The following is a 26782-nucleotide window of genomic DNA, read 5'->3' as shown; positions in this document are numbered from 1 at the left end:
AGCGGCATAAGCCAAGATGTGCACCATGAGGTTACTGCATCAAGGTCAGTTTGCAAACATTGTTGATCAGTGATAGAAACAATATTACGGTATATCACATAGTCATCAGCAAAGAGCTGAACTTGAGAAGACACAGAGTTAGGTAAATCATTAACATATATTAAAAAGAGGAGTGGACCAAGAACGCTCCCCTGTGGTACCCCAGAGCCGACTAGAGTAAGTGGAGTTGTAGCTGTTGATGGAGGTAAAATGAAGTCTAGCGTTCCTTGGGTTTATGACAGCAGCAGGTTAGAGTGAATGCAGACTTGGATGCAGAAATATCAGAAATTTCGACGATAGATCCGGGGGCATCATCATCAGCCTGACTACACCCACTGCAGGGCAAAGGCCTCTCGTATGTGTCTCCTATTAACCCTGTCCTTTGCGAGCTGCGCCCACCCTATTCCTGCAGACTTCTTAATCTCATCTGCCCACCTAACCTTCTCCGCCCCCGCTACGCTTGCCTTCTCTTGGAATCCACTCTGTCACCCTTAACGACCAGCGGTTATCTTGCCTTTGCATTATATGCCCTGCCCAAGCCCATTTCTTCCTCTTGATTTCAACTAGGATGTCATTAACACACGCTTGTTCCCTTATCCACTCTGCCCGCTTAGAGTCTCTTAACGTTACACCTATAATTTTTCTTTACCTGGCTTGCCGTGTTGTCCTTAACTTAAGCTGAACCCTTCTCGTTAGATCCGGGGGCAATTCCAAATAATGTCCGGACCCCGTAGAGTATCTGTTACGGGTTCAGTTGGACTTATTTTTGGAAATGTGGCGGAGAGTTTGAAGGATCCTTCACTCCCGCCATCGGTTGGCCTGGTATTGCACTACCTCAGGGATCGGCCTCGTCTTTAGCGCCTCTTTACTATCCTGTCTTTCTATCCCATCTTTCAACTCTCCTACTATCTGCATGTGGTAGCGATTGTGGCTCGGCTAGAGCCAGTGAGCAGGCCTGTGCACTTTCCTTTTCTTCCTTCCTGGCAACAACAGACAGACCGACGCACTTGGGATGAATGAATTGTTTCATCAACTTCTTTCTTCCTGTACTGCAGTTTTACACCACGCTTGCATATGTGCAGTACCTGAAAATGATGCATTCTAAATCCACTTCTGACGAGTTACTGTATCCTACAAGTTACTACACTACAGTGGCTATTTTAGCACGGCGCAAATTGTAGTGCACTATTTTTATGCACCGTGCAAAGGCAATAAGTGTTATTATTCTTTGTAAACCAGCGCAATGGCACGAAGCCAAAAAGGAGAAGAGGGGACAAGACACAGTACTGATGTGTTCCCTCACAGCTGAGACCCGCAGGACAGTGGCGTAGCCAGAAATTTTGTTAAGGGGAGGGGGGCTCATGTTGCAGCACGGCCTTCTCATAGAATTTGTGGAAGGCTCAAACGCAACAATAATAACTGCATTTCCATTGCAATGCCATTGTGTATTAGATAACGCTACATACTGTCTAGACAAGTGAAATATGTATTTTTTAAAATAAAAGAATGTATTCGTATGTCTTAAAATCATGGCAGACATGATTACAAAACATAAGACTGAGCAGGGGACAAGACAGCAGGGAAGGAAACAGGACGAGCTCGTCCTGTTTGCTTCTCTTCTGTGTCTTGTCCCCTGCTCAGTTTTATTTCTTGTAAGCAAGTCATACCAACTATATATCCCCTTATTGTTCACTCGTGGCAGACATAACTGATACCAATGCTTCCATGTTTTTGCGTATTTATTAAGTAAAGAAAATATCGCACGAAGTATAGAACTATATCAGTCTGAAACCAGCACAGCAGTGCATGCCGCTGATATGAAAAACGTAAAGGCATGAAATTAGCAAGTAGAGGACAAATATTTTAATGAATGTTTGTCGTTCAGGAACCTTTACATGTTTGTACATATGCAACGGCCAGGGAAAAATCTCTACGACGCTGTCCTTCGTGCCATTGTACTGCGCAGCAGCAGCTGTCGCCGGTCATGTATTGCCAGTACTAATTGCACCGAAATTTTAGTCGCAACAGCGAGCCATCGGTAGGCCCTTGAAAGTTTGTGCTAGGATGGGGCCCCTTGCGTTACATGACCCCAGGTGCATGGGAGTTTCCACAAAATCAAACCAGAGTTAGCAACGTTCGTGCCAAAATGACTTCTCTAGTCTGAAAAAGACACTGTAGGTGGCAAAATCCAGAATGACTTCCAGAACCGGTCAAAGTTAACAAATTGTCTTAAGACGTGAATATACTATTTGGGTGGAAAAATATTTAATTTTGATGGAAACAAAAAGTGGAGTGAACGGATTAAGAAAATCCTTTGAAAGGATAAGAAATTTTGGTTCCTTGGGTGATGCCGAACAACTACTGCAGTGTAAAAACCTTCGACCACAGGTTGATTAGAGCCCTTCAAGGAGATTCCAAGGTGCAACAACGGCAACCAGGAGCCAGATGCAGGAAGAAACAGCCCTTCTAGCTGCATGGCTTGATACAGCTCATCTGTGAACACACAGCTAGACCATCACCTTGAGCATCAAACTTTAGCCGGAAGGTCAGAAATAAAAGCATTTATTAAAAAAGCACAGCTCTGTTGGGGCTGTCAGATAAAATATGCTGCACACACAGCATGTACAGTATTTATGTGCAGGTGGGCTCCCGGCGTATTCTTTCTTCACAGTATCTTGCACTCTACAGTGGTGTCTGCATTTGTGGTCACCCAGGGGTGACTCAGTACCACATCAAGGGAAATTCGGTCGGCAGGCCGTGTCTTCAACAACTGTTGAAAAAAAGAAAAAGGAAGACTATGCTGAGTGCAAGCACTCCCACGTGATCAAATGAATAAGACCCGTTTCATTCATGGGAAGTGCTTGCAGATCATAGAATCCCCAGAATAATTTAGAGTCCACATTTTTTTAAAAATGTGCTCTAAATTATTCTGGGGATTCCATGATCTGCAAGCACTTCCCATGAATGAATGAAAATGTGGTTCCCTCTAGGAAGCATACCAAAATTTGTCCGCTACACAACAAGCACTTCCCATGAATGAATGAAAATGTGGTTCCCTCTAGGAAGCATACCAAAATTTGTCTGCTACACAACAAGCACTTCCCATGAATGAATGAAAATGTGGTCCCCTCTAGGAAGCATACCAAAATTTGTCCGCTACACAACAAGCACTTCCCATGAATGAATGAAAATGTGGTTCCCTCTAGGAAGCATACCAAAATTTGTCCGCTACACAACAAGCACTTCCCATGAATGAATGAAAATGTGGTTCCCTCTAGGAAGCATACCAAAATTTGTCCGCTACACAACAAGCACTTCCCATGAATGAATGAAAATGTGGTTCCCTCTAGGAAGCATACCAAAATTTGTCCGCTACACAACTGGTGGGAAACAAATGCATGTGGCCACTGCTGTTCCCACTACTGGCACAATCCGCTTCAGCAAGGCACCAACTGCTCATGTGATGCAGCAGGTGTGCACATTTAGCTGTTGACTGCTTTTGTGGCTAATACGAATTGCACATGCGTGGCGTAAGCTGGCAATTTGTTTTCAGCCAGTGGGTTGCAGGCATCTCTAAGAGACTTGGACATTCCGAGTTCATAATCGCATCATATTCTTTGAAGTCCCGTTTCTCCAGCACAGCAAACCATTTTCCAGTATATCGAGTGGAACTATTTTAAAACAGCAAACCAAAACCGATACTATACGGCCAAACACTGCACTCTCCTTGACTCCGTGACGACGTCACAAACATTCCTGAAAAAAAAATTGTGCACAGGTTAAATGGCTGAAACAGTGATTGAACGGTACCCCATGCAAAAAATGCCTCAGATGATCTGACACAAAGTATATAGTCAAGGGTTCGACGAAAGCTCGTCTGGTCAGGCATTAGTAGAAGCAAAAGATTACAGTCACTGACCAAGTCAAAGTAATAACAAATTGACGTTTCGGAACCCGTACGGGTTCCTTGTTCACAATGAGGCTAAAATGGCAATGGTCGAAGCTTAAATACCCAGAATATGACGTAATGACTGTATGTACACGGGTGGCATCGTCCCTTCCTTCCGGTTCATAGTATCAGGTGTCGTCTGGATGAATGATGACTCAAGCAAAAGCCGTGCCGTCAGGTTTCGCTCTTTGGAAAGAATTGCGGCGTTGTCCCAGGCGATATCATGCGTTTTTTCGTGCGCGTGCTCGGCAATCGCATTGGAAGCCACTTTGTGGTTATCAACATCGCGCTGATGCTCTTTCAATATTCTGGGGAACTTTCCCGTTTCGCCTATGTAAACGTGGTTACAATCACCGCATGGGATTCGGTAGACAACGCCGGGAAAGCGGTTATCTGGCAGGGGGTCCTTGACATTCACCAGCATACTTCGAAGTTTGCTGGAAGGCACGTGTCCGATGCGCAAGTTATATTTGGCGAAAATACGGGATAAAGCTTCGCTTATACCCCGTACATACGGAATTCCAGCAGTGGCGGTGAAAACCTTAGGACTGGAAGAGCTCGGTTGCAAAATATTTTTCTCGATCCTTTTCACAAAATGGTTGGGATAGCCGTTGGACGAAAGTTCTTGGCATATCATTTAGAGTTCAGCTTGCAAATCTTCTTTTCTTTGCAAATTCGTGTCGCACGCCTCACCAAAGATGACACAACGGATCTTTTGTGAGCAATCGGGTGATTCGAATTAAAGTCTAAGTACTTTCCTGTGTGCGTAGGTTTCCGGTATACTTTGAAGGAGAGTCCATCGCCCTTGCGTTGTACGAATACGTCGAGGAACGGGAGAATGCCTTGTTGCTCATATTCGACCGTGAACTGTAGTCTCTGCTCGAAAGAATTTAATTGTTGCAATAACTGGGAGACGTCCTGTTTGCGTAGGATGCAAAAACAATCATCTACGTAGCGGTAAAAAAGCTTGGGTTGAGGTGTGAATTTACTGAGGACTTCCGTTTCTAATGCCTCCATTACAATATTTGCGGTCGTTACGGAAATGGAGGCGCCCATGGCAGTGCCATGTGTCTGCGAGTAAAACTTTGAGCAATATGTAAAATACGTATTGCTGAGGCAGAACCGTAGTAAATTAGAAAGGTGTGGGACTTCAAACGGAGTGCGTTCAGCGAGAGTGGTGTCCCTCTGCAAAAGCTCTTCGCACTTAGAGACGGCCATGCTGACCGGCACGCTGGTGAACAGTGACGCGACGTCGAAGGACATCATTATATCTTCTTGGTCCAGTTGTACGTTGCGCACCTTTTCAACAAAGTCGCAGGAATTGGCCACATGTGTTGCGGTTCTACCGGCCAAGGGGCCTATTACACTGTGCAGGTAATTGGAAAGGCTGTAAAGTAGTATTAGGCTGTAGTAGTAGTAGTAGTAGGCTGCAACCGTAGTATTGTTGTTCTACCTGCCGACAAAGGCAACGCCACTGTGCTGCTAGACAAGACAGACTACGAGGAAAAAATGTATGGCCTGCTTGAGGACCGAACAACATATACCGCCCTGGCACGCGACCCTACTGGAGTGCTTCAAAGGAAGCTACAAGAGCTGCTGGCAGATACCTTCAAGTTCGTGCCCCCGGACAGGAAGAGGTTATACTACCAACTACTGTGCACAAACGGCTCGCGCCTGCGATTTATGGGCTACCCAAGATCACAAACCAGGCGTTCCGTTGTGGCCCATCGTAGATTTCAGCAGGTCACCACTTTACAGCCTTTCCAATTACCTGCACAGTGTAATAGGCCCCTTGGCCGGTAGAACCGCAACACATCTGGCGAATTCCTGCGACTTTGTTGAAAAGGTGCGCAACGTACAACTGGACGAAGAAGATATAATGGTGTCCTTCGACGTCACGTCACTGTTCACCAGCGTGCCGGTCAGCATGGCCGTCTCTAAGTGCGAAGAGCTTTTGCAGAGGGACACCACTCTCGCTGAACGCACTCCGTTTGAAGTCCCACACCTTTCTAATTTACTACGGTTCTGCCTCAGCAATACGTATTTTACATATTGCTCAAAGTTTTACTCGCAGACACATGGCACTGCCATGGGCGCCTCCATTTCCGTAACGACCGCAAATATTGTAATGGAGGCATTAGAAACGGAAGTCCTCAGTAAATTCACACCTCAACCCAAGCTTTTTTACCGCTACGTAGATGATTGTTTTTGCATCCTACGCAAACAGGACGTCTCCCGGTTATTGCAACAATTAAATTCTTTCGAGCAGAGACTACAGTTCACGGTCGAATATGAGCAACAAGGCATTCTCCCGTTCCTCGACGTATTAGTACAACGCAAGGGCGATGGACTCTCCTTCAAAGTATACCGGAAACCTACGCACACAGGAAAGTACTTAGACTTTAATTCGAATCACCCGATTGCTCACAAAAGATCCATTGTGTCATCTTTGGTGAGGCGTGCGACACGAATTTGCAAAGAAAAGGAAGATTTGCAAGCTGAATTCCAAACGATACGCCAAGAACTTTCGTCACACGGCTATCCCAACCATTTTGTGAAAAGGATCGAGTAAAATATTTTGCAACCGAGCTCTTCCAGTCCTAAGGTTTTCACCGCCACTGCTGGAATTCTGTATGTACGGGGTATAAGCGAAGCTTTATCCCGTATTTTCGCCAAATATAACTTGCGCATCGGACACGTGCCTTCCAGCAAACTTCGAAGTATGCTGGTGAATGTCAAGGACCCCCTGCCAGATAACCGCTTTCCCGGCGTTGTCTACCGAATCCCATGCGGTGATTGTAACCACGTTTACATAGGCGAAACGGGAAAGTTCCCCAGAAGATTGAAAGAGCATCAGCGCGATGTTGATAACCACAAAGTGGCTTCCAATGCCATTGCCGAGCACCCGCATGAAAAAACGCATGATATCGCCTGGGACAACGCCGCAATTCTTTCCAAAGAGCGAAACCTGACGGCACGGCTTTTGCTTAAATCATCATTCATCCAGACGACACCTGATACTATGAACCGGAAGGAAGGGACGATGCCACCCGTGTACATACAGTCATTACGTCATATTCTGAGTATTTAAGTTTCGACCATTGCCATTTTAGCCTCATTGTGAACAAGGAACCCGTACGGGTTCCGAAACGTCAATTTGTTATTACTTTGACTTGGTCAGTGACTGTAATCTTTTGACACAAAGTGCGAAAATTTTGTGCAGCGAGTATAAGTCAATGTGTTGGCAATGTCTGCGACATCCCAAATATAGTGTTGCCCGTGGAAATCACACGAAATGACACATTGCTGCTAAACTTTGTGGAAATGACCCATGTGCAAGGGGAACCTACAGCAATTGTTTTATGTGAATATAGGAATCTTGAGAAGCCCTCGGAGTTGCTCTTTGAGAGGTCCAGTCGGTGCTTGTGCAAGTGACCACCACAATCTTCTTCCAATTCCAGCTTTCAATGCTGTCCAAGAACAAGTCAAGTAACAAAATTTTTTTTGCGTGTGTGTGGCTCTAGTGGTCATTAATATTTCGTCCCCAATAACGCACGGCTGCGCAGTCCAACAAAACGTGTACATGGCTCACTCTTGACATCACAGGTTCAACTTAGACGCCTGCGCACGAGGTACAAGAATATGCATCACAGGATGGCAAGAAAGGGCTGCACTTATGGTTCCAAAAATAAAGAGAAGGCCTGGTGTAGCACTGCACGCATCTGAGTGCAGCGCAATGCTATTTTTCTCCTGCAGTACTTTTCCTCATTCAATGTCTTCAAATGCAAAGCTTTGTGCTGTCACAACTTGCAGCTTGTCATAAAAGCTAATAAAATTGCCATCGCCCAGATGAATGAGCCAGGAACATGTAGTCCAAAAAACAAAAAACAAAAACTTCCTTCTGGATTTCTGCTGCTACTGTGCGAATTTTAAATGTTTAAAGGAGACTAAGCTGAGACATTAGGCGTACGGAAAAAGGCGATCTCACACACACACAGCCACCCACATTTGCGCGCGCGCGCACAATTAGAAAGCACATGGGTATTAAATTACCAGACAGAAGAAATGCAAAAGGGCATAGTTCCATCAGTTAAAGCTGAGGCGGCCGTGACTGGCAAAACTTTTCTAGCTTGTTTTGTGAGCAAGCACCATGACAATTTCTAAGCCTTGCTTACCTGTAGTGCTATATGCAAAAAATACGCTTCTATTTTTGTCACTTGCCAGTTGTACAACAGCCTTCATCGTCGATGTCACTGGTCTCAGATTCTCTACAATGCGCATATTAGCCGTCTGCCGAGCCACTTTCAAGCTGCCTGTTTACAAATGCAAGATGGCGATTTTATCATTATCTCTCATTTACTATGTTAACAGTTGAAAAAAGAAACGGGTATGTTTGGCTCCCATGATGCTGGCAGCATGGGCAAACAAGCACGAATTTACAGACAAATTTTAAAACAAGCGCGATTTTAGGTAGGCAAGCTATAAGCGAACGTCCCCAATGCCGCAACATTAGATAAACTGAGGCGCCCCTTCTAGGTTGTAGAAATCTGCAAAAGACACCAAATTCTGGTTGAGGGTATTCTTTGAAAGGATACATAACACAACAGCATACGTGGCTATTCTCTGTAACATGTGGTATTCTTTTATGACTGTGACTGCTACACAATAACTGAATTTCGTCACATCATGCTTCGGTTTCAACAGTGGAACTATGGCTGCGATGTCAAAGGTCAGTACAGGTCACATGAGGGATAAAAGCATTGATATAATATCTGCTCCATCTTTCTTTGCGATTCCCGCTCTGGAGACAGGCTGGCTTTAACGTTGCAGTGAATTAAAATGAGAGAGCGGAAATTATATCGCAGTTTTTTCATGCCTCAGGTGACCTATATTGAACTCCTTCATGACAGCCATAGTTCGGCTGTTAAAACTGAAACCAAAACAAAATAAGAAAAGAAACTCAACTGTAAATTATTTTGCGGTTGTTGCCGAATGCACTGGGATGATCCATGCATACCAATGTCTTATGTGTTCTTAAAAAGAAGAAGATAGGCAACCAAAAATTTTATGTCTACACTCCTTACACACATTAACCTTCCAACTACTTACCGAGACAGCAGAGTCGATTTCGGCACTGCATTAGCCTATAAACTTCAAGTGTCCAAGTGCAGCATGTCACCAGCATGTCACCAGGACGTACTTCCCAGCTAGGTATCGTTATGTGCCAGTTCAGTTTCCCCAAGCACATAGCGCTGCCATCACGGGAGTGCACTAGATGTCCCCTGTGCAAGTCATCACTTGGCTCAGAGGCAACCTTGCTCACCTTTCCAATGATGTCGCGGGCATCAGCGCTGACGTATGGTGGAAACTGGACCCTTGCGTTACGAATGCGCTGGTACGTCTCCTGCGTGGTCTCCGATTCGAAAGGCGGCTTGCCGACCAGGAATTCGTAGATGAGTATGCCCAGGGCCCAGTGGTCAACCTTCTCATTGTACACAGTGCCCTCGATCATCTCTGGTGGCAGGTAGTCCAGTGTGCCGCACATGGTCGCTCGCCTGCAGACCGGGTTGCAAGAACCACAATTAAAGGCCTATGAACCGCAATTAAATGCATGACAGGATGCTAAAGCAGTCTCTTTGCTTCTGCTGCCAGAGGATAAGTCTTACTGGCCGATTGGCCAGACCACACAAACAGAAGGGCATTCGGAACAGAACAAGAAAAGAGGATGGCATTGCAATTCTGTGGCAATGACAGAAGGCTATTTGCGAAATGTAGATAGAAAAACAAGGGGGTTCTGCACTGTTACTTCCTATGCTCAATATTAACGAAAATGGTGGAAAAACATGTCGACCATCTGAAATGAGGGCAAGCATTGAAATACAAAACTGTGACATGAGCACACCATGCATATTTCCCTGCGGGAAACTTCTGTGCAGACAATGCGGTTTAGCACATTTTAAAACATTAGGAACAGTCAACTGAATTCCCTCTTCAATTCTGGGTTAAGCAGTGCACCTTCAGAACTATTTGAAACCTTGGAGACCTAATGAATAAATCTTGCACCGTGGAAAAATGCTACCAACATGGCCCGAAGCTATGGTTCAATACAACAGTCGATAATGATCAAGACACTATGCTGCCTTACACAATGGCCAACACAAAAATACTTTGAGGACACTTGCGCTCACCTTACGACTATGACTTGATAGCATTAAAATGTCCCTATGATTGCTTCACAGACATCGACACATTTGCTGCTATAACAAATTGCTTTATTACACATTATTGTCCATATTAACTGGTAATGCTAATTCGTGACCCTAATTACCAATTCCGCTTGACCACCTGTTTTCAGCAAAACTACTTTTCTGTGTCACTACCCTCTTTACCAGGTCAGGATGATCCAGTCACACTGACACAGACACCGGGGTTTTTGTCGAACGGGGCCTTTGAACCTTACGAGTTAAAAGCTGGCCATAGGAATAGATGCCACCTGTAGCTACTGGTGGCATCAAAGATTGATAATAGCCAGCAAACAAAAAAAAAAATGCTGAAGAAATATATGGCTAAAGCCTCCAATTTCTTGTAGCAGAAAGATTAAAATTCCAAGAATGAAAAATAAGGAATCTGCAACATGCTGCGGTAAGCCTCCCGCATGTTAATGAACGTGACCTTTCACGCGGCAGACGTTTCCTCTGCTTCGTTTCTTCGTGCTCTGCACTCCCCAGTTCTTTGCCCATCAGTCCTTTTTCCCTTTCTTACCCCACACGGCTTCTTTCAATGACTTCTCTTTATCAACAACCTGCACCACGTTCTTTCCACATTTGCAGCAACTCTCTTGACAATGTGTGCTGGGTGCTTCACCTCAATGACTCCTGTTGACAAGATTGCTTTTCCTAACACCTCTCAAATTTGGTGGGAGCTTCTGTGGTTATGAGCAGAGTTGTGCAACTGTTTTCCCCAAACCACTGTTAATGCTGCTTGTGGAGCGCCAATCACATGATCCTGCAGACGTCGAACAAGTCCAAAATTCTAGGACATCAATTTTAATTTTGAGGCAACTGTGAAATATTGTAAGGTACTGTTAAGGAAATGTTGACAAAATGGTCCATTCTTTTCATGCATAGTAAAATTATCTTTTAAGATTGTCCATCGCTTGCATAGAGTAGTTCAGACTGCCACAGAAAACAAATAGGGATGTTTTTTGACGATAGCCAAAACGTTAATATGTAGCAAAAAATACAAGCTTGTAGAGGGGAGATCTACTGATATACGGCCAGCAGCGCTTCCAGGGAGGATTGGCAGCTGATAGAAAAGGCAACACCGCTGTTTGTTTGGCTGATGCGACTGCCGGCTACGCTTTTCTTGGTGGCTCTGACGGCTTGTGCTTGGGTGTTCGGTCGTGTCTTGCGATGGGATATCACAACTATACGGCAAGTTTCAAACTGCTTGTCAGCGCGGAGCGGCGAAGCCAGCGAGAATAACCGCGTGCGCACAAGTTTGCCCATAGACGACAATCGTTGTGTCGGAAAACTTGTGCGCACGTGGCTATTCTCGCTGGCTTCTCAGCTCCGCGCCGTGATAAGGCGCCGACAAGCGGTTTGGTCGACGCTCGTGCGGTACTGTTAAAGAGTTGTGTGGTGTGGTAATTGATCCGCGGTTGCTTTCCCGGACGAAGTTGCGAAAGCAAACTTATGGAATCCGGAACTAACGAACAATTCGCTGGGCCGCAAGTGATGACGCTGTTTTAGCGTCTTACTCAGCTTCGTGCGTGCACCTTCATGCCGTCCTGCAAGGGGGTGGGGGAGGGAGGGGGGTGCGCGTGGCCTTTCATTTAGAGTGAACTTTTTTCGGGGGCCGACCAGCGTAGGGTGCGGGTCCGGGTGGTGACATATACGCAGCAACATACACTATACCTATATTGCGAGTTATGACCTTTGTGGAGTTTTTTAAGTCGCGCTAGCGAAATCAATGCCTAATTTGCGCACCCCCTTCTTAGAGCCCTAATTTCTGAATAAAGAGTGTGCAAATTATGCACGTAAATACGGTATTGATTATTAGAGTGGAATACTACTATATGAAAAAACTGAGTTCACGATCTTCCCATTGAAAAATGCACTAGTCCAGAATTTCTCGGCATGTGTTCCATTTCACTGTAACACAGATGACTTCACAGCTGCAGTCCTGGCTCTTCACATGCACAGATTGCCAGCACGTGGCACAGTCGCTGCTGGCAAGTGGTCGCTATATACGCCATGCGAAAATTCAATTTAGCATAGAGTTTCCTGTGCTACAACTGTGCATGAGAGATTTACTGGAGGCGACGACGGCAGTGAGACATTTTTTTCTGCAATACCCTAATAGCCAGCACCTTGTTACTACCCGAACATAATTTTGAAAAGCAACTCAGGTGGGTCTTCACAAACATTTTAAGTTGGTAGCCACATCACATTCCTTCGAGTGCTCTCAAAGGCCACCACAAACCATTTTTGAAACTACACAGTGCAATATTTTTAAAACAGCGGAAACAGCAAATCGAAATTGAAACACAGCCCGCGGCCAGAGACGAGAAAAACACTCGTACGCGTGCTGAATAACTGCAGTTGTGACTGGAAATGACGAGTCTTTTGATAAAATGCTTAAGACGACCTAGTACAGGCCTCAGAATTTTGTCAAATAAGAGAGGAGCACGTATGAATGTGCTGAAAATGTTTGAGACGTCGAAAAAGCAGTGTTTCCCACAGATAACAACTGAACCGAGGCTATGGAAATGACAAACTTTAAAAATCGATTTGCCACGAAATGAAATGCCGCATGGCTGCCAAACTTAACGGAATCAGGAACAAGAGAAAAACCTACAGTACAAGCTTCATTAGAATAGGGTAACCTTCGAAAACCCACGAAACCCAACTGTTTCAACACATAGCGTCTGAACTACGGTTCGAAGCTGCTACATGTCTAGGTATGGCCACACGTGTTGCATGAACAAGGCGACTACTCCGAGCTTAGCATGGCAGGTTGTCAAAGGGGTGGACAAAAAAAGTCTCTTAGGCCCGTTTGTGAGATGACAAGCAACTTGAACTTAACGCTTAAGGAGGTTTAACGTCCCAAAACGACTAAGGCTATAAGGGACGCTATAGTGAAGGGCTCCAGGAATTTCGATCACCTGGGGTTCTTTAACGTTCACTAACATCGCACAGTACATGGGCCTCTAGAATTTCGCCTAAATCGAAATTCGACCGCTGTGGCCAGGATCGAACCCGCGTCTTTTGGGTCAGCAGCCGAGCGCCATAACCACTGAGCCACCACGGCGGCCAGCAACTTGAACTGTAGTTTGCCTTCTAACAACTTTCGTGAGTTTAAGTTGTTGCTATAAATACTCATTTCAGAGTGAATAAATGCGTTCAGATAACCAGAATTGACTATCAATTCACAGGGCACGATCATAAAAAGTTATGGCTTTGTAATTTACCTAATGAGAGTTCCTGTAATAAGGCCAACAAGCAAGCTTTATGCAGAATAAACATGAATTGTGCAGCTGTTGGCTCCTGAAAAGGCCAAAAGAAGAGAAAACATGAATGATGTAGAAACAGCCTCCCATGTCGCAAATATTTACATGCACTGCATGCATAGTTTTGGTCGAGTGGTCGAGACGCCTTGGGCTGCCGTGCCAAGGATTTCAGGTTTGATGCCTGCACTTGGGCAGATATCCACTTTTTCCTTTTCTGGGCTACTCTTTGTATCAAAGCGAAAGAAACACCTGATAGTAAATGGCTTACTAAAGCCTCCAGCAGCATTGGCCTGCAACAATGGTTGAATTTATTAAAGACCTGCAAAAACAATAAGTGATTGCTCATTTATGGTTTTTCTGGCAGAACCACTGATAAAGCTTTTCCTTAGACCCCTTAGAGCAAATGTAGCTGCCAATGAAATGACTATCATCTGCTTATTTTACTGCCCCGAATGCGTGCCCGAGACGAAGAAGGCGGATTCGCAAACATTCAGTGATGCAAACATTTTAAAATATAATGTTTGCAGAAATATATTTTTTTCTTACCAGTGCTTAGAGAATAAACAGACATAGTTCTTCAGCATGACATGTATATCAGTGAAGTCAATGAAGTTTAAGCCGGCCTCTTGTAAAATCTTACCAGGATTAAAATCTTAATTACTCACCATAACAACGGCGGCCACTATCTGGATGTGGTGCCACATCACAGCACCATGAATAATTGCGACTTCCCAGCAGAGCATTAAGAGTAAAATTTGAGCTCTGCATGAACTAATAATCAATTAATTCTTGAAATTATCAATACCTCTGTGCACATTTTCACCTGGTTCTACGCAAGAGATATATCAGGCGAGTGTGACGTCAACTCTGGTGAGCCCCGCTATCCAGGTTACCCAAGCGATGCTGCCAATAATTCCGAATAATTATGATGTCTAGTTTTTCTAGAAGAGAGACACTGACATAGGAAACAAGTGTGTTGTCTCACTAGTGCAGCACTGCAAACAGAGTGAAATCTTTAGGTTCACAAACTGCAGTCCGCTCCCAGAGCTGGTCATATCATTGCAAGTTTTCCGGCCCTCAATGAGTCAACCTTGCTGTATAGGGGGCTCCAATGCCTTCCCACTTGCCGACTAACCTGGTTAAGCCTGGTTAACGGCTGCTCGCATGGAGCGAAGGGTTGCAATACCATGCATAACACTGAATGGCTGGAAGCCCGTCTTTGCATTAATATGGCACAGCTGCACTTCAGGCTGTGGGTTCATGGCAGGGTGCCAGTGAGTGCTGTCCCAATAGAATCAAGTTGCTTGGCGGGCTTGGTCACAGAGGTGGTGAGCATGAGTTGCATCGCCGACTGGCTAGTAGCTGACTGTTCATCCTCACTTGGCTTGAAGTTTACGATTTAGTACAATGTCCATAGACCCTGGCACCATCAGGCATACCATTAAGGCTATACAGACCATCTGGCTAAAACCGAGTTGACCTTTGGGCGACCTCATACACTTTTATGTCCTTTGTATAGCAGCTGATTCACTGGACCAGCATTACCCAGCATGCCAGCTGCACCAAATTTATGTCATTGCATGTTGAACATGGAGTGCATTAGGCCACGTAGCAAATGGTTACAGCCCAGCAACCAGCACTGCTAAACTACTACTGTTAAACTACAGCCTGTGTTGTAACAAAACATGGCAAACTGCTGTAGTTCAACAGAGCTGTACAGTCTGTAAATTAGCTACAGTTCATGCAGCAGAGAGGCCTCCATGTCACCAACTGACCAGTGCAACTGTCATGCCACAGCAAAAGATGTGAAAGGCCCGTGAGCAGCAACTCACCTTTACCTTCAATTTAGCATCGAATCCCAATATCTTCTGGGCCACTATGGCATATATCTGCCGGAGAGACTGTGCTAAATGGATGTTGTTGCCTACCAAGCACTGCACATGTACAGCACCAAGAATGTGCATGCACATACCACATGTTCCTATTTTCGAGTGTGTAAGTCGTGCTTTTTTTCTGAATTTTCCATCCGTGAGTCATATACCTTGAAAAATCATGCACTGCCACACGCCATCTTTTGGCATGACCAGCAACTAACATGAAGAGGAAACCAGTGCCTCTCAGCCCACTACACCTCTGCCCTCGACATCTAGACATAGACACGATGGCCTCCAGTGACGGCACCAAGCGCAAGGTCAGTGCCTTGCTGGACATTGTTTCAGAGTCTGGCGTCCTAACCCTTTCGTCATCAAATTGCTCACTGATTCACTCACTGTTCTTTCTTACTGAATGTGATGGCACCTTGCGGTGGCCCACGGGTTAGGGCGTTCAGCTACCGAGCCGGAGTACCTGTGTTTGAACCCAACTGCGGTGGCCACGTTTCGATGGAGGCGAAACACAAATGGTGCCCGTGTGCTGTGCGATGTCAGAGGGCACACTAAAGATTCCCAGCTGGCCGAAATTATTCTGAAGTACTCCACTGCAGCACCCATTTCCCTTCTTTCACTCCAACCCTCCTTCCCTCATGGCGCAACTGAGGTATCCAACTTGAAGCAGGACAGTTACTGCACCATTTCCTTTTCACGCCGCCTGAGAGGAGAAGGAGTTACGATGCAAAATTCAAGTTCTCTGCCATTGAATGTGTGCTGGAGAATGGGATCAGGGAAGCAGGGAGACTGTTTGACGAGAGCAATATTACCCAGGACTGGCGTAATTCAAACCTTGCAGGTGCAAACCTGCAAGAGCACCCCAGCTGACAAAGCTAAAAAAAAGAAAAAGCACTCCATAGGAAGAAAGCACCCTGGCCAGTGCTCGAAGATCGTCTGCACATGGCAGCTGCCGCAAGAGTAGTTATCTTCATCACACTTCCCGACGAAGGGATCCTCAGTATGTTTATAGCACTCACAGAATGAGCAGGTGTGTATTATACACTAGTGAGACTTGATGATTATGGATTATTATGGTGCAAGGGCATCTATGGCAAAAAGCGCCATGGCACAGGGTATTTTCGATTACTCAATGTGGGGTCAAAGACCCATTTTTCAAGCATTTCACCACTTACTAACTGAGCACCAGGCCAAGGGAAAGCTTGTATTCACTGCAGCACCGGTGGGTATAGGGCGGCACGGGAGATCTAACCTCGCACCTCCCAGATGTGAGCAGGATGCTCAACCACTCAGCCACTGCTGTGGTGCTAGTGAGACTTGTGTGAGGCTTTTTGAGAAAAACTGCCATTTGCAGGGGGCGCAACATATGCACAGGTGCAACTTGCAGACTGAAAAATACGGCAAGCCCGGTACCGTTGCCCCTCTTTCAGGTCTAATTTTGTTGTAGCATCTTTCAGGCAGAGATGTTGTGAATGCTCACATCACAGGCTCACACAATGTTCTCTTAGCAGAGCACAGCCTCGGCTGGCATCTGTGCATGCACCAAGAAGGGAAGCCATTACATGCAAGGGTAATTCTTGAACTCCTACCGCTCGCCTAATACAGCACACACAGGAGGATACTCCATGACAATATGACTGTCATTCGTCACAATCAAATCAGCTAAGATTTAATCCCCAAAAAACAAAAGCCATGCTTTTTTGAGCTTGAAATAAAGAATTCACTACAGAGTGCCCAATTAAAGGCGGCAGATAGGACATCAAAGTTGTTGAGCAGCACACCATTCTTGGAGTTACGTTCTCTTATTTAATCTAGGATTTACTTGCCGAGAATATAGGTATACCCGAAGCTTTTTCGTAACTGGAGCAATATCGCTAACCCGCACTCTTCTTCCACAAAATAAACAAATATATCCCACATTGTTTGCCTAGAAGTTATTACAGTCTTGTGTGGCTGACCATTAATTTAAACAAAAATCTAGTTTTAGAGAAAGAGGCTAGCCATCACATATTGAAACGAAAGCTGCACTTTCCAGCCAGACTTCACATGCCTGATGTCATACCATGTGACTGGCCACAGCTGAAGCCGAGCTTCGCCCGCGCCGAGCCTCCACCGTACCACATGACATTAATACGTGATTAGCCGTATATAGCGAGCGCCTCGCCGCGCTCGCTTCAGTCGGAGCTGTTGGGGGCTTGACTTTGCGGAGGGATGGAGGCCTGTCTTTTGCTCGTCTCATTAGGTAGAATCAAATTAAACCCGAGCCATTTTCTGATGGGTAAACCCCGATCAAGATCTAGCTATGTTCGTAGGTAGGTGCCAAGAGCATAGAATAATAAATAAATTATAAAGTGAACATTGCCACGACTAGGATTCGAACACATGGCGCCACGAACAGATCAGCTTCGCTGACCAGTGCATGATAGCATTATGCTATCATCGCAGCCTATCACGCCTCCTGTTAAACTGCACCACACTCGCACGCTGTGCATCACACATCCTCGTCTTCATCAACTTCCATCTGCGGCGCGAACAGATCAGATCAGCTTAACCTCGATCAGAGATTTACCCGGTTCTAATTTTGTTGCCAGACGTGCCAACGACCCAGCAAAGGAAAACCATGAGCCAGTCAGGCGAAACACATGCTTTCGCATTTTAGCTGCGTTAAAACCCTGAAATTTTTCTGTTTTGCTGCTGATCTCCTACCGTACTTTCTTCAGATGTATAAAATTCTTCAAATAAATCATATTTATAACAACAGAATTTTGCACCCAATCATTCATCTGCTTTAAACAAGCCTTACGGTTTTATGGGGTTTAACAGCCCGAAGAGACTCTGGCTGCGAGCTACCGTAGTGGAGGGTAGTACACGAGCATGTAGCATTACGTCTCTATTGAAATGTGACTGCTGCTGTCAGGATCGAATCCGTGTCTCTTTGGTCAGTAGCCGAGCGCCATAACCACTGTGCCATGCCAAATTTTCACATTTGTACCAGCAAAGAATGCGTAGGATCCTTCCGAGACAACGTTGCTCTTGATGGAAATGCAATGCATGATATTGTCATGTAGTGGTGAAGGCAGTCCAGGCAGTGAGGAAGTCAGAAAAAGAAAGCTTCCAAAAGAAACTGTTATTGGGCTGACCTGTGCCCACAATGAACCGAATGACTCGGCGGTGGCGAAAGCAGCAAATATGCTCAGTGGTCGTTGGTGTGCCCGCAGCTCTTGGTCGTGCTGTATTTAAATCTGATAGCGCATTCGGAGATATGACGCGCAAAGTTACCACAACAGTTTGGAACAACGCAGAATTGGCTCTGCCTGGATGCGATCAATCGAGATGAATCTGGTCACGTCTTGCATCACAAAGTGATAAAGCCATGTGCTGCCAGATTTGAAGAACAAACAAATAACGAGTAAAAAGATTAGTGGCAATATAGGCATGCGTGGCTGTCAGCAAAGTAGAGTATCACCATACACCCTGAACCCAGCTTTAAAAACCTATTCCATAATCAGCCTCATTTATTTTCCATCTTGTAATTAAGATGTTCAACTGGGTTATCATAATACACTGAAATTTAGAGACATCACTTGAGTAGCTCACTGATGAAGCATGGCGTGAAAGTAGATTAATGTGTTTTAACTTTTACGTGCCAAAAAACTGCCATTTGCTATGACATAGTAGAGCAAAAGGCCCCAGATTGATTTCAAATACTGGGATTTCTTTAGAGAGCACCACAACTCAGTACAAAGGTGGTTTTGCACTTTGCATCTGTTGAAATGGAGCAGCAATGGTTGGAGATGAACCAAGAGCTTGTGTGCTCAGAAGCCAAATGCTATGGCCACTGCGCTGCTGTGCCAGGTGCACAACAGGAGAAGCAATGATTCACACAAAACAAGGCTGGAATAGAGTCTCCTTCACCGTTACCGACCCCCTAGGTACAATGAAAAGAGACTGCAAGTAGAAAAAAAATTGGTTGATACACTTACTTAGAAGAGGGCGCGTGTACGGACCAGCCAAAGTCTGCAATCTTGACATCGCCATTGATTCCCAGGAGCAGGTTTTCGGGCTTGATGTCCCGGTGGATGACATTTTGGCTGTGGCAGACCTTGAGAGCGTTGCACAGTTGGTAGATGAACTGCACAAGAGGAACGGGCCCATAAGAACCACAAGAGCAAGGCAACCTTGCGCTGTTTTGCACAGCACCGCCAAGTATGTCGTGGTGGCTTTTGCCTCATACTGCACAGCATGGACTAGTCTATCAGGGTCATGATGAGTACCTAAAAAAGTCCCTACACACTACAGTGCAAGGAAAACAATGCACAAAGAGCTGTCTAAACCATGCTCCCTGTTAACATTTAGCAAAAGCACTGTTTGCGAAGTTGCTGCCAAAACACTGGAAGAGAAACAGGCAGCATGTGCACATTATTCAAGTGATTCTTTTCCACAGAAAGTGGCCACAAAGCCAAGGTATGCCTGTGCTCATCAGATAGGTGCCTGGTGGCAGTGCAGTTGAAACAGAATCTCCCACAGATGAGGCAGGGTGTTGCATGTGCTTGCATGAGGAGGCAAATACGCACCGCACCCTGCCAATTTTCATTTCTGGCTGGCCTTTGCCCTGGTCCTACGTATTGTATTCGCTCCCTGATCTCACGCCCTTCCTACGTTTGACATCCGTCAGTGTTGAAGTTGGGGCTCATTTGCCCTCATAGTTATGACTGTTGTCCACAACAATAAGGCTATGGAAACTAATTATGGCGCACAGTTCACAAGCTCAGATAATATACACAAGCTATGCAACAGGAGGCTATAAAGGGCTCAAGAACAATTCGAACCACAGTCGCCTCCAATGTATACCAAAATCTCTGCGTACAGCTGTTTCCACGTCAAGCCTCAACCACCGTCGGAAAGATAATTTCTATTTATATTTTTAGAACTGATAACACTCTGTGGCGATGCAAGCCAGTGCAAGTGGTTAACACAAAGCAGAGCCTCGTTCGTTGTGGGTGCAGCATACAGCTCCAAACAGAGAGGGCACCATACAAACGACCAAGCGAGGCTGAGCTCTGGCAAGCCCGAAACCGTCGAATCTGAAACAAGAGGCAAATGAAACAACAGACAGTGAACAACAATACTGAGCCTGTATGGAAGTATGTATTCCAAGTAAACCAGTTCAGTGTAACAGCACTTTGTCTCACTGGGATCACCTAGAAGGCATCACAGTGGCGCAGAAACAGGCAGGGTGCTTACTGTCGCAGCTCTCTGGTCGGTGAATCTCCTTGCTCTGGTGAGGTGGTGGTACAGCTCCCCCTGGGGTGCATACTCCAGGATGAGGTAGACACGTGTCTCATCGTGGAACCAGTTGTACAAGCACAGGATGTTTGGGTGCCTGCATCAGGGACGCCATTTTCCACCAGTTCTTTACCTCTGCAGCTAGCATACAGTTACAGCTAAGGAACCTGGGTGTAGCCATTCCAAGCGCTAAATTCAGTTTGGCAGCAGAAATGAACCAATTTTGCAGAAAAACTCCAATTTGCAGCAACATGCAGCAGGTTTAATACAATGGTGCAGTTTGGTGCGAACAGCATGGCATTCCCATGACTGGCCTAATGAGTAATACTAATGAGGAAATTTCAGATACCTTTCAAGAACAAAGCACCACACTTACCAAATCAATTAAAAGGCCAAACGCATTCATCGAAAAATAGCAAATCCCCAAGGGCATACAATACAAGAATCTTTGTGTACTCAAAGCACAAGTGCACTCTCAACACGAATACTCCTGTATGGGAGTAAAAAAGAAGTAAGCTGTCCTCTAGCATGCTCCCTTTTTACTCCTTTCTGTTTAGAGTGTGGTGACCATACCACTAAGCAATGCACTCGCAAAACAACTCATGACACCAAATTCAAACGCTTCTTTGAACACAAAAGCAGCAAGCATGTATGCCCCCGTGTGTGTGGGAGTCAATGCCAAAATAGCTCAGGAAACAAGTGTGGCGTGACGTCAGAAGGAAGACTCCGGCTTCACAGGGTTTAATGTGGCAAAAAGACTCCGGCAACGGGGGATGTTGTGATGAAGGGCTCCAGTATTTTTAACCACTTGGCGTCCTTTAACATGCACTGACATCGCACAGTACTCAGGCCTCTAGCATTTCGCCTCCATTGAAAGGTGACTGCCATGGCCGGGATCGAAAGCGTGCATTTCATGTCAGCAGCCGAGCACCGTAACCACTTAGCTACTGCGGCGGCTTCTGAAGGAAGACTCAGAACTAAACCTCACTCAAGAATGCCGTTAGGAATAAGCTAGTGACATACTATTGTTCACCTTGCTTTACTTTGACAGCTTTCACAAACCTTGAATGCGTTACACATACTACTAGAACAGCAATGTTCTGTAGCCCCGAGCTACCGTTCTAAAAAAATGATTTATTCTCAACAGCAGTGAAAGGAAATAAAAATTGGCGGTGGTTTAACTCTGGTTAAACCTGGAGTGACGCGATACCTACAGCTGGCCGAGTGGAACTTGGTCATGTGACCAACCCTGTGACGAACCATGTGATCAGCCATGTGATGAACCATGTGGTCAGCCACGGCGCCACTCCGCCGACACCTGCTCTGCACCACCTGACCAACCACGTGACAGTGTGGCGGTGCCGCCACGTTGAAGGCTCGAAATGCTACCATAATGTAGCTATCGCTACAAAACTCTGTAGCAACAAACCCACTTAACACCAGCAAGATCTAATGCTTCAATACCTATTCATGCTTCTCAATTCTGTGAAATATGATCGGTCCTGACTCCCGCCATTCCAAGCTGTTGATGCCTGTGTCGGCTGTCTTGCTTGTGTTCAGTTTCAGTTATTGTTCTGAATGCAGCAAGCGGTGCAACAACCTTCATGCATCAAGTGCCATGCAGTGCAATATGAAACAGCAGCCTCACCTGAGGTGAGACTGAATCTCGATCTCCCTCCGCAGCTGGTGCTCCACGTTGTTCTTCTGCAGCTATGACTTAAACATCACCTGCGTGGACATTTTTCGCAGTTCTTTCACGGGGACTCTTTGTGGGCTATGTGTGTTTTCAGAGCAAGTCATAACAAAGAGGTTGCGGTCTCTGCCAGCTACCAGCAGCTCTTGCTTTGCATTGCATTGGTGGTGAATACTCTAATGTAGTGACACCAGAACACCCATTCTCCTGCTAGCTAAAGGAGCTACCCGGTAGGCCAGAGTCGTAACAAACGCGCATGCCAGAGAGGGTGCTCTTGAGAACCTGCTACTTGTCATGCGATGTAGGTGGAACCTGGAAAAGGCGTGCTTATGCGAGTGGAGTGGGAGCACAAGAGCACACAGCTATCACTGCCCCTTCTTTGTTGTCTGGGAGTTGGCCATTGCCCTTGAGCACACAATGGAATGAACTGAACGAACTAAGTAGCAAGTAAGATAACTTCCCCTCTGGTTGTAAATTTGGTCCGTCGTGACATGAACCGTTGAGGCCGTCTGGCATTTTGGATGGTGCAGGGCAAGTGGCAACTACTACACCAGCTTGTAATTACATAAGAATGAAATAGACACATGTGCCAGCAGTTTGTCCTGGCTAGATAAGGAGTAGCACCGTAGTAGCCAGTTCAGAGACTTAAATGAGTTGTAACAAACCAACAGGAATGCCGCAATAGGTACGTTCAGTTGCCGAGTAAATGCTGGCCTACAACTCCATCACAGACCCTACAAGCAGCAATCAACAATGTGGAGAGGTCATGTAAATGGTAGAACAGGGACTACTGTAACCTCAGGAAGGCACAAGCCACAGCTCTTGCAAATGGATACCAAACAGGAAAGTGAAGCTTAAAATTAACTTAATAAAGACAGCTGTTGCTCAAACTCTTTAGGTGCCACTGGGCACTTCTACTACAGATGAAGCCTTCCATAAATTATCTATGTGGACCAAAAAAAAAAAAAGCAAACTGTTTGTGTACATGCCTGCAACAGAGCAGCACACAGTTGTGTACAAAGCGTCCCGGTGGTCGCAACATCACAAGGTGCTTCAGGTAAGGTAGGACCACAGACGCTGCCAACTTTCGACCTGCCAGCAGGCGAAGCTCCGAGAACCACCAAACTTGCTCTAGTGAATTTAAAATTTGTGATCAGTAGCTTACACTCTCATGGCATATGTTAGCGTCAGGCTGGGGCAGATGCGGCTTCTTTTCTACTAGGAGATTGTCCTAGTCATGCAGCATTATCGTCCTTTCAAGATACAGCCAGCTGAAAATGCTCATTCCTTTCTTACAGTGTTCACCGTTGTAGTTAGCACATGCTCTGTACTGTGCCTTACAGGTTGTAGTTAGCACATGCTCTATACTGTGCCCTACAGCCTAGCACCTTGGATATATTTCCTTTGCAGTTAAACGTAGCCAGGAAGTATGCCAAAAATAAAGCGAGAAAAAAAAAATTTTTTAATTGGTTTTGAGAGAAGGAAAGGGCGCACTGACTTTTCAGTGGGCATCAAAACCATACCAAGAGGGAAGGTATGAAAGATGGAGTAAAATAAGAGAAAGAGATGGTGTAGAGAAGTCCAAATAAATTTCGACCACATGGCGATCTAATGTGCACAGAGCTCCTTGCCAGCGCCCACGGCCTTGGGTGTCCGGCATGTATACGTTGCTGTAACGCATGAAGGCCACCGGGTTCTGCGCCTGCGGACTGGCCGCGCAGTTCACGTATCGCATCAAGATGGATCTGTCCAGCGGACGACCGCCTACCAGGAACACCTCCCCATCCTTGCGAACCTGCGGACAAGCCGGGAAGAACATCGCCTTGGCGTTCTGTCCCCACCTTTAGCTTAGGGACGCCATGAAACTATCTGACATATTTGTGAAGCTTTCTTTCTTTCGTCTCCCCTGGCCATCGCAAGCCTGCTGGAAGCTACTATAAAAAGGGGTCGTATATTTACTACATTTCGTTTAGAAGATTTCTTTTAGTCCCTTGTCATTGGTAATGACTTCCCAATGACCTATGCCTTTGTGGACGACCCCAATGAGAGAACCAAAAGATATCAGAACGAAACAAAGATCGCGAAATGTGGTTCGAGTCTTTGTAACCTCCAGTCAATAATATTACCTGCTTTGCAAGTTAAAGTTCGTGTGAGGATTGTCAGTGCATAGCTACAAAGCGAATGAGGTTCATTCCTTAAGGGCTGTGCTCCTGAGCACCACATTCTGTTCCTCGAGTGCAAAGAAACTGACCAGTCTTGCGAACATTTCATTTCTATGACGTACGCAATAAGAGTCATTTTGCGCCAACAAATGTCATGAAGAATGCTGAAAGAGTGAAAAATCGAAGGAATTTTCCAAAAGAATGCTGTAAGCATGGTTTTGGCCAATCTTAGCCTAAAGCTATAATGTAGAAGACAGCAACAATGTTCACAGTGATGACTTGCGAAGCTGAATTCAACCAAAGTGCGCTGCACACAACACCGTTAAAAAAACTGTTTGCCGTGCTTTTTCAGTAAGGCAGATATTTCGCTAACACAAAGACTGTGGACGTACATTAAAACCTCGTTAATTCGAACTCGAGGGGGACCGGAAAATTGTTCGAATTAAGCGGAGTTTGAATTAACGAGCGGGCGCTAAAAAAAGCGGCCATCACGCCCGGCAGCACGGGCCGAAGCTAAAACAGGCATATCTGAGATCGTTATCTCTTACTACGCACTACTACACATTTGCGGCGGGCGATTGCGCGAATTAAAATCATAGAGCCCGAATGTCGAAGGAAATAAAGTTAATTTGTTTATGCGGTTGGAGCTAACATCAAAATGCATTTGCGTAAGCAGCAAGCTTAATGATTAAATATGACACTATGCTTCAAAAACATGTTTATTAACAGCAGATTGGCAAAGCATATCAAAGAGAAAAATAATCGGTGATGCGCATTTGTTTTCGTTTCCTTTGCCGTGACTCGACAAGCATCGTCTGCAACTTGCCCAACAGCTCCAACGCAGCGTCCGAATTATCATCGGCGGAGAAGTAGCGCGCAGCCAGATCGAGTGCTGACGCTGTTTCACATGCACTCGGGGGTGGCAATGGATCGTCGCCTCCGTCGGACTCGTCGTCGCTGTCAGCTGTGCTCCCCGCGCCCGAGTTGTGCGGCATCTGGTCACCGCAGGCCGCTTCAATAATCTCGGCATCGCTTAACTTCGCTGCTTTGCCAAAAGCAAGCGGCACCGTTCCGTGCCAGTCGCGTTTGCGCACACCAACACCGTCACTCTTCCCTTGCTTCTCTTCCCGCCTGAACACGTGTCGCCTTTGTAACTGACAGTCTTGTTCGGCAGCAACTTAAAATAAAGCGCGGTTTCATCTGCATTGAACACATCGCTGAGCGAGTAATCGGCAAGGTAGTCCTTTAGTTGACCTGCTGCAACGGCTTGCGCCGGAGCCACCGTGGCCGGAGCATAGGCGGCGCCCGCGGTAGGGTGGCGGTTTGGGGACGCCGTTCATGCGTTAAAAGGGGAATGGGAAGCTGGGTTTAATGCACTTAATGCGGACTGGCAGGTCGAACGAGAGGCACGGATTAAGCTGGAAGCCCAGGTCGCCGATTTGATTAAAAAGGAGAAGAATAATGCCGCCCTGTTGAAGCGAATGGTGGGCGAGATTAAAGAAGAGCGGGAAAAGCGGATCCAACTAGAAAAACAGGTTGAAGCGCTCAGGTCGCGGCCGGCTGGGCACCCCAGTTCGGAGAAGTGTCAGGCGGGGGACGAGGCTCGTCAATCGTACAGTGCTGTAGTGCAGCGAGCATCGAGTGAGAAAAATGAGAACGCAATGAAAAAGGTTAAAGCGGGCATGGAAACTCGCGACAATAGCGTACAGCGGCAGGAGAGGCAGCTAGAGTGATCCGGAGGCCAACAGATGGAATTAGGAAGCGAACGTTTGGGGCGCAGGAGAGTTCTTGTGGTCGGGGACTCGAATATAGCGAGGGTTGAGGGAGGCGTTCTGACGGCAGTGAGGGCAGACAGGCGGGTGCAGGTGGAGGCTCAGTCGGGAAAGTGCATGGTGGATGCAATGGCCAGAGCCCGGGAGGTGGTGGTGGGCAGCATGGATGGCGAACACCTTGTGGTCATCCATGCTGGTCTCAATGATGTACTGCAGGGGAGGAGCCAGAATCTTGAGACGCAGTTGGAGGTGGGGATGCGTAGGCTTAGAGAGGCCTCTGGGAGTGTGCATGTGACCATATGCACAATCCCAGAGGTCCAGAGACAGGCTCGCGAAACGGAAAGGAGGGTCGTGGAGACTAATCGGGTAATTAGGCTATTGAGTCGACGACTAAGATACGAGGTGATGGAGGTGAACAGGGAAGTGTATGAGGTTAGGCCCCACCCTTTTGCACAGGATGGCATCCACTACGGTGGTGCCACTGGCA

General features: G+C 46.2%; 1 pseudogene across 1 annotated transcript; it reads right to left on the bottom strand.

Annotated features, from left to right (window-relative positions):
* Positions 1 to 2584: 2584 nt before the first annotated feature.
* LOC144094910 (aurora kinase A-B-like) lies at positions 2585 to 22408 on the bottom strand (annotated as a pseudogene). Its single transcript, XR_013306618.1, has 5 exons — positions 22317 to 22408; positions 20627 to 20765; positions 19366 to 19514; positions 9312 to 9543; positions 2585 to 2809 (listed from the first exon to the last, which is right to left on the bottom strand). The product of XR_013306618.1 is annotated as an aurora kinase A-B-like (transcript).
* Positions 22409 to 26782: the final 4374 nt, after the last annotated feature.

The sequence above is a fragment of the Amblyomma americanum genome, chromosome 6, assembly GCF_052857255.1.
Source record: "Amblyomma americanum isolate KBUSLIRL-KWMA chromosome 6, ASM5285725v1, whole genome shotgun sequence".
Lineage (NCBI taxonomy): Eukaryota > Metazoa > Arthropoda > Arachnida > Ixodida > Ixodidae > Amblyomma > Amblyomma americanum.
The sequence above is the reverse complement of the archived record's forward strand: the minus strand, read 5'-3'. Positions and strand labels throughout refer to the sequence as shown.